The 9030-nt window shown below is 42.4% G+C and overlaps 1 protein-coding gene across 2 annotated transcripts in view; it reads right to left on the bottom strand.

Moving 5' to 3' along the window:
- Positions 1-9030, bottom strand: part of GRB10 (growth factor receptor bound protein 10) — a 152335-nt gene that overhangs the window by 102083 nt on the left and 41222 nt on the right. The window lies entirely within an intron of this gene.

The raw sequence follows: 9030 nt of genomic DNA on the forward strand, positions 1-9030 counted from the left end.
TTTTAACTACCACTTTGTAACAATGGAAAGAAAACTAAGACAAAGGCATTGCCCCACAATACTTCCTCGTCACAAGATTTCTCCCAACTGCTTTCATTTGGCTAGGGACACCCCTGCCATATGAACCGAGCGCCTATTCACCTCTCAGCAGAGAGAAAGGGGAGAAAAAAAAACCTGCCAAGTTAATGATGGCTTTTTACTCTTACCCCATACAAGCTCCTCTCTTTTTCAGTGTTACAATGATCAATAACTGATTCAAAACAAAAGCCTTTGGTTGAGCAGACTACTCATTGCTCTCCACTAGGAAGAGTTTTGGTCTGGTAGCAGTTAAGTCACGGACAAAGACACAGGATTCTTGGCAAAAATGCTGCAGAGGAAGTTGCAGCCTATAATCCAGTAAAACCATCCATTGCTCTAGGAAGCACTACTTTATCTAGTCCTAGAAAAAAAAAAATGCCTGGGATAAATTAGCTTTCTTGTCTACCAGAAAGGTAGGCCTGTTCCTGGGAGCTCCCTTCCAGGAAAAAAAATAGTTATTGTGCTTCTTGTTTTCCTGATAGCAACCTTCTGGGGTCAGGTCATATAGCTAATTGCCTTGGGGAAGAAACTGTTCTTGGCAACAACATATTTGCAAATGAGTTTAATCCACTATAATGCATAAATCAAGCTGTTTATTTTAGATACTTCTCCCATAAGATTTACCTAAGTTAAAACTAAAGTCTTAAAGGATTCACGGGAGAAATAAAACATACCCTCAAACATCTAACTCTGCCGGCACAATGCCCAGCTTGTACTGTTGCTAGGACCTTTCACCAGACATGTCTTTAAACACATAAACAATGCTCTACAGCTAAACTAACTCCCACTCCACACCTAAAAGTCTGCAGTCAGGTTTTAGAAAGGGAATCATTTAAACAGGGCAGATTTCATTTTCAGGGCAAGATTTACCTCATTCTCCCTTCGTACTCTGGAAGAATTAAACATGGATTTAAGGAAATGCCTTTTATCTTAGCCGATGCGTGCCAAAAGCCTTTCATTTTGGGGAATAAAGGCTTTTTTTAAGTACATCAAAAGTTAAAGTCAGAGAAGTCATCGGAATAGTTCTGAAGTTGGGTTAATGCAAAAAGAACAAAGGGAACCATATGATTATCCTGTAAACTCAGAGAGATTAAAGAAACTTTAGGAAAAGGAGTAAGGGAAAATAAATCAGCCTTGCATTGCAACAATTTTATTAATACAGGAAAACGTATAATTGCTGTAAATTTAACTGCAGGTTATTCCGGATCGAACCCATCTTTCACTAGGATAGATGCTGCAGCAAAGGCCACTGATTCCCATATTGCAAGATGCACTAGGTACCTTTCCAAACAATACTAGACCAATTTGTCTGCTCTCGGGCGTGCTGCAGTTTACACTACAGCCCCATTACACCACTGGAAGATCATCAATTATGGCAAACAATAGCCCGAGTCAAGATTGCCTAATTTATCAAGACCTATTTGTTTCAGTGCGACATTCCTGAGTATTCATCGGTAAACACCGCAGAAACAGAGGAAAGCAATAATCCTTAGATGATATCATTCCCAGTCAGTCATACATTAACGCTGATTTAAGATTGCATCTCTTTTGTCTGTCTAAAAGCAGTTTATCAAAGCAGTCCTGCCCTAGTAATACAAAAAGCCTTTGCTCACCTTTGAGATCTAAGGCCCTATTGTACCACAACATCAATGAGTAATAAATTTTATGGGGACAATTCATACATTCAGCAGATAAAAATTAGTATTTTAAAACAACTTTTTCTTTCCTCTAGACTTTAAATTTGATTTTTTAGTATGTCAATTCTCTTCAGAGATCTTAACTGTGTTTTAACTTGAAAGGTCTCTTTATATGCAAGTTAAACAGCACAAATCACAAGAAGTTACTGAAGTGCCAAGTTACTGCCCTTTTCCTAAAAGGCCTTAGATGAAGAAATTCTGAAGGCTTCTAAATAGAAAACAAACCCTGCTACAAACCTCAGCATAGTCAGCGGCTAGAACAACAGCCAGGCAGCAGCAACCCTGACAGTGTGAGCACATTCAACACTAAGAGACTCCACAGGCTTTGCTAGTTTAAGAGGTCTTCCTGACAGAGTTCTTAGAAGTATAGTCACAATAAACCAGACTTCAAATGCTATAGAGAGAATCACATTTGGCATGATAGTCTCCTATTTAAGAAAGAGTCTATTGTGACTCTGGATTCCAAGACTCCAAATCGCCATAAATAGCAGAGGGGCAGGTGACTCAGTGTCTTATCAGGTTGGAAAGTAGAAATTCCCACGATAATAAAAGCTGGAAGCTTCTAGCACAAGCTCCACCTAAAAACACAACTAGAGAACAGATTCAGCGCCCTCATAGCTAATGAGGAATTGGGAACACCATCAAATGGAGCATCTGTGCCCTCTGAGCCACAGAGGAGAACCAGGAGGAAGTAGCAAGTGACAAGAGAGGGAGACTCCCATCTGCCAGGTCTGCTACTTGCTGGGTGCTTATGCTCAGGAACTTTGCTGAGACTGCCAACAGATGCCCAGTGTCAGTGACAATATTTACTTGCTGTGGAAGAGCCCTGCTCCTCCACATGGAGGCCAACAGTACTCTCAGATCTAGAAAGTAGGAAGTGTGACTACATGGCTCTGGAAGTAACAGTTAAGGGCACTGAGTTCCAGATAATTTTCTCCTTGATTCTGCCAGTAAGTGGGAAGGGCTTGAGGAAGACTGTATGGACCCTGTGGATTAAAATCTCTTTGCACAGCTCTTGACAGAAACACAGTTTTGGCTTTTATGATTATGAGACCCTGTCTGAGGACTGTGGGGGAAGGTAAGAGATGGGATCCACCTGACAAGATAGAACAGAAGTATCCTTGCCCACAGGCTGGCCAATATGGTATAAAGTGTTTTGAATTATACATGATGGGGAGGAAGAGAATGACCAGGAATCAAGTGAGGAAGTGTTGGACAAAGCTGGTGAATAAACAGTGCAGGCTGACATGTACAAAAGGACATCCTAACCAATGAAAAAAAGAGACAAGTGGAATAACTACAAATGTGTGCACACAAATAAGGAAGTGCCTACAGGACTGCATTATGGAGAAGGCTTTCCTTGCCCTTCTCAGAAATCAAGCCTCTCTGAAATATCAGTATATTAATGCACACAACCTAACGAACAAACAGGACAAGTTAGAAGTCAGGTATTTGAGCTGTGGAGGGCCACAGTCTCAAGGGCTCAGTCGGTCATTGCAGTTTCACTTGTGAGGAAACAACATATGGAAAGAGGAGGAGAATGGAATTAAAAGCGAGATTAACAAAACAAGCAAGACAGGCAGCAGGAAGGAAGAACTTCTTTCCTGTGAGGGTGACAGAGTCTTGGAACAGGCTGCCCAGGGAGGCTGTGGAGTCTCCCTCTCTGGATATCTTCAAAACCCACCTAGATGCCACCCTGTGCCCCGTGCTCTGGGTGTCCCTGCTGGAGCAGGGGGTTGGACTAGATGATCTCTAGAGGTCCCTTCCAATCTCAATCACTCTGTGACTCTGTCTGTATGTAGTTATGCAGCTGCCATTTCATTGGCATGAGATGAGATCAGAGGAAGAGTCTAAATCAAGGAAGGTGAAGGAAGACCAGGTTAGGCAATACTTGCATAAGTGACCTACACAAGACTATGGGCCTTGGTGGAATGTGCCCATGAGTGCTGAGGGAGCTGGCTAATGTCACTGCAAGGCCACTCTCAATTACCTTTCAAAGTCATGGAGAACCAGGCAGAGGTGCCTAAACACTGCAAGAAAGCAAATATCACTCTTATCTTCAAGGAGGGGGATCCAGAGGACTACAGACTGGTAAGTCTCACACTGATCCCAGAGAAGGTGACAGAGCAAATAATCCTGGAAACCACTTCCAAACACATGAAGGAAAAGAACGTCATCAGGAGTAGTCAGCATGAATTTACAAAGGAGGAAGTTGTGCTTAACCAACCTGATAACCTTCCGCACTGAAATGATTGACTCAGTGGACGACAGTAATAGATAATGTTTATCTTGAATTTAGCAAGGTTTACAACATCATCTCTCAAATCATTCTCGTAGGCAAACTGGTAAGTACAGACTAAATAAGTAGACAGTAAAATGGTCTGAAAATTGACTGAACTGCTGGGCTCAGATGGTTGGAATCAGTGGCGTAAAGTCCTGCTTGAACCCAGCCACCAGTGGCATACCCCAGGTGTCAATAGTGGAGCCAACAGTTCAACACCTTCACTGGTAACCCAGATGAAGGGTCAGAATGAACCTTCAACAAGTTTGCAGACAACACAAAACTGGCAGGAGTGGTTGAGGCACTAGATGGATGTGCTGCCATTCAGAGGGGCCTCGACAGGATGCAGAAACAGGCTGTTAGGGATTTCACAAACTTCAACTAAGGGAAATGAAAAGTCCTGTACCTGTTGAGGAATAACCCCATGTACCACTACACGTAGGTCAACAGGAGGACAAGTTGGCCATGAGCCACAGACGTGCCTCAAAGAAGTCCAAGAGCACCAGGAGTTACATTAGGAAGAGTGTTGCCAGCAGGTCAAGGGAGGAAATCCTTCTGCTCTGCTCAGCCCTGATGAGACGACATCTGAAGTACTCTGTTCTCCTCCAGGTTGCCCACTACATGACAGACACAGACACACAGGAGCAAGTTCTGCGAAGAGGCCACAAAGTTGGTGGAAGGATTGAAGCATCTGACATGGGGAGAGGTTGAGAGTGCAGTTGTTGCTGTGGCTCTTCATCCTGTAGAGGCTCAGGAAGGATCTTATCAGCATTTATGAGTATGTTATATGAGTTATATGAGTATGTTATATGAGTTCAAAAGAAGACAGAGCCAGATTCTCTTCATTGGTCTCCAGTGACAGGACAAGAGCAATGGGCACACATGGCAACACAGGATGTTCTGTCTGAACAAGAGATTTGTGCGTGCGTGTGGGTGTTGTAATGCGAGCATAAGCATTTTCTCAAAACTCAACTGGACATAAGTTGGACATAGCTAACCTCTCTGGAGGTGCACATATCTCCAGAGGTCCTTTCAGCTGTTCTATGATCTAGCATGGGGAAAAAAAAAAAAAAAATCTAGCTACGCATCCTGAATATTACTGCTGCTCTGATCTACTTGTTTCTATTCATAGTCAAATTACCTAGAAAATCAGTAGATTTAATTATCAGTGAATTAAGCCTGTCATCAGGTACATTTATTGATGTACAGCTTGCTTCTTGCATACTCTCAGGAAAGAGAATGGTATCTTACTTAGCACTCTGGAAGCACAGGCAGCCTACGCACCTACAGTACTGCAGTAGGGAGATGGCAGCGGCATGGTCACTCTGCCAATGCAGGAAGTTTTCCAGGTTCTACATGTGCCATCTGTCAAAGTCTTTAAATCCCGGAGAAAAATAATAGGAAAAAAACAATCACTTGCAGATTAATTTGGGAGAATGATAAAATAATAACTAAAAAAATAAACAAGCACCTTCAAGGTTCTCTCAAATCTTGACCGACCTAAACACCTTTCTCAAAGACCTCAGGTCTAATATATGGATTAAAAATCTTTGCACTCAATAAAAATTTATGCCACTGCATTTCTACGTCTCTCTCCCTCTCTCTCTCCACCTTTTATTCTCTCACACTGCCAGTATCATCAATTTACTTCCCCTCCATACCGCAACATTTCCTGGGAACACAAAACCTGGATTTTTAAAATAAATTAGAAGAAAATCTTAAAGCAACGAAGATCATAAAATCTTTTTCTCTGTAAGTGACTCTCAAGACTATCTGGGACAACTCAACTAGACATAAAATTTAACATCTTGAGGAGCAAGTGAAATGAGAATGCTCTGTCTTGTTGGTCTGTACAAAGAGCAATCAAGCAAGAACTCAAGTGTCCTCTCTCTTTCCAAGGTCTTCGTCACTCCATGGCATCTGGAAAGGTTCTTCAATTTTTATGCACATCTACCAATGTGAACTGCACTTCTGCAATACAAGATAGTTATGTGGATGTATTTTTTTTGCTTACACTTCCTCGCTAGTTTATTCACATTGCCATAGTTAACAACAGTAATAAGATCTGGATAAAGAGAGCATGAGGCAGGTCAGCAAATCTTCCTAAAAGCCCTAAAGCCTAACAGTGCTCTCAGCTACGTGGAAACTGAAAGGCTCAGGCTTTTCCACACAAGGAAGAGATCTATATGGCTTCCCATAAAGGTGAAACATGGCCATGCAGGCTGGAAAAAAAAAGCATGTAGCCAGACTCCCTGGCTGGTAGGACGAAGGAGACTACATCCTAAAGCATACTTTGTAGTTCACGCATTTGCCACTGGATTTCAAACCACTAGCAAGCCGTACGTACCAGGACTTCCAACTATCCCTCTTTCGGTGGTGATTTCAAGTAGAGATTTCCTTATAGGATGGCAATACCCATCTTCCCACCGCCTGCCCTCAGATGGTTATTTGGCCAGATGGACTCACTGCGTTTCATTAGTGCAGGCTGGCAAAGACAACCAAACAACTCCCAACTCTAAATGGGCAAGTTTCTGTGCAAGTGATAAACCACTGTTGCTCAGTTAGGCGCTCTGTCACACATTAACAAGCTATATTGCACAGTAGATGAAATTTAAAAGGCCACCCGTTTTGTTCCTCCCCAAGAGCAGTTGAATATTTTTCCAAAGCCTCTTATTTTCCACTTCCCCCCCTCTTACTCACTACAAGCACAGGCTTACTTATCTCCCCAGCTCTGAAAGTCCCTGCCTTCACACCCAGCATCTCAGCTCTTCACAACACTTCCCCTTCAAGGAATTCCTAAGTTGGTTTGGGTTTTTTTTTTTTGTTTGATTGATTTTTGTCTGACACTCCAAAATGCCACTTCAAATACTCTAGAATTCCATCTCTTCCCAACAGCAAAGGATTCATCATTATAGATGCTTACTTCTCTAGGGAGTTTAATATCGGATAACATTGAATACTACCTGCAGACTTCCTAATTTCTTCCCATTTCCATTGCACATGCTGACATATTTTATATAATATCCATAGCCAAAATGCATTTGCAAGTTTATGATATAGAGCACTTACACTAGAGTATTACTGAAGTAATTCTACTTTACTACTATTCTACTATTACTAAAGTAATACATCAAACATGGCTTGGAAAACAAAAGCATTGTTCAAGTTTTAAGTAAGTGGTGCACACTAAAATGAAAAGCACTGTTCAAAATACAAGTCATCAATCAAAAAAATCACTTCAGTCAAGTCCAAACACTCCCACGATTCCATACGAAAAAATCTGGTCTTATGAAAAAGGGAATATAATTCTCTTTGCCATTCTTAATTGCAAAGCTGTTAGTCTAAATATTACACCTTGTAAAGGAAGCCATTTGCCATTGTAATTTTGCCAGAAAATGAAGCATCTTGGCAACAGAAATTCAGGCTTTTGAAAGCCAAAACAGATACATAACTTTAGAAGTAGCACAGGAAAACTGATGCCATCTCACTTTAAGTCTTCGGAGAAAAAGAAAAAAAAAAAAAGATACATACTTAAGCATTTTTCAGTTTCCTGAAGCTGCCCAAAATTCTGAAAAGCCTCCTCAAGACAGGTAACATGTAAATTCATGTTTCTCTTCTGTCAGGGCAGCTTCACTGATAGCAAAGATAAAATGTCCTGAGAAACAGCTACTTCAGCCCCTTGCCCATTTATGTAAGGGTCTTCCTTGTGCTCCCAAAGGATGTATTCCAGTTTAAAATTCGGTTGTGTCATCAAGTCAAGAAATATTTGTGAAACTCTGCAGTTTCGCACCTTATTCTCTCTAACTCTTGTCCTTCCTCCTAACAGTTAAACTGTCTATTGACTTACAGCAGGAACTTTTGACAACTAAGCAGGCTGCATCTGAGCCTAAAGGAAACATTAAGCAGAAGCGGGAGTAGAGAACATGGCACAGAGGGCACAATCCCTCCAGCAAACAGCATGCAGAAGTAGGGAGGCCCACAGCTGCATGATGCCAAGGACCACTTTGGTTGAAGGTGCAGGGACTAGTGGTCATCTGCTATATATGTTTTCTCACAAGCACCTTCTCTTCCAGAAACAGGGAGAGAAAAGCCCTACCACCGTTGTCTTTTCCTATTTTCCATCTTCCTCTTTAAACTGATTTTGGCCCAATTTAGTCACCCTGTTTTTAATCACAGAATTCAGATTTTTCTACTGTTGGGAAATGTTCTAAATACTACTCTCCTCATGTGTTATTTTAGGCTGTTATCCAACCTGAACACTTAGAGTGAAGTTATACAACAGTTAAGATGATTTAATAGCTTGCAACTGCCAAGCAGGGGACATCCCACTCTCCTGCTCATCCCTTGCTCCGCTCACTTGCTCAGTTTCTCCCAGCAGCTTAGTGGCATCACTCCATTTCCCCTCTTTTGGCCATACACGGCACTCAAGGGCAAGTTCGAGTTGCAAAAGGGGCAATTTAGCTTCCTGGGGGCAGCTGGGTTAGCTGTCTGTTAAGGAAAGACAGTGCAATAAACTCGGCTGTGACAAGCAGCTCAGCTGCCATAAAGTGGCAGGAGATGAGGGGAACAGGACAACCCCTTCCCAGTAGCAGCAAACGGCTGCTGGGGCCCAGGCAACTGGGGAACTCTCCTCTTTGTTTAGTGCCAGGGGGTCTCTGGGATTCTCTGCTTTCCAGGCACCTCACAGGAGGTAACAGTTGGGTAAGTCTCCAAGCAAGTAGAAGCACTTGCATTTCCTAGAAGATATTTCCTGCCCCCCACTCCATGACATCAAGTGAAGTCTGCTTTTGTTGCATACTTACAAAACTGTTTTTTGTTGGGTCCAGCACAGGAAGCCTCTACACCTTCCTGCACCTTGCTCTGGTGCAGATGGCTTTGTGCGGGAGCGGGGTGTTGAAAATCAGTGGCTCTGGACCATGAGGAGAGGGGCTGATCTACCTACACACAAGGCATATCCCTCCCAACTCCCACACA

The sequence above is a fragment of the Nothoprocta perdicaria genome, unplaced genomic scaffold (assembly GCF_003342845.1).
Source record: "Nothoprocta perdicaria isolate Ctin4 unplaced genomic scaffold, notPer1 scaffold_433, whole genome shotgun sequence".
Taxonomy (NCBI): Eukaryota; Metazoa; Chordata; class Aves; order Tinamiformes; family Tinamidae; genus Nothoprocta; species Nothoprocta perdicaria.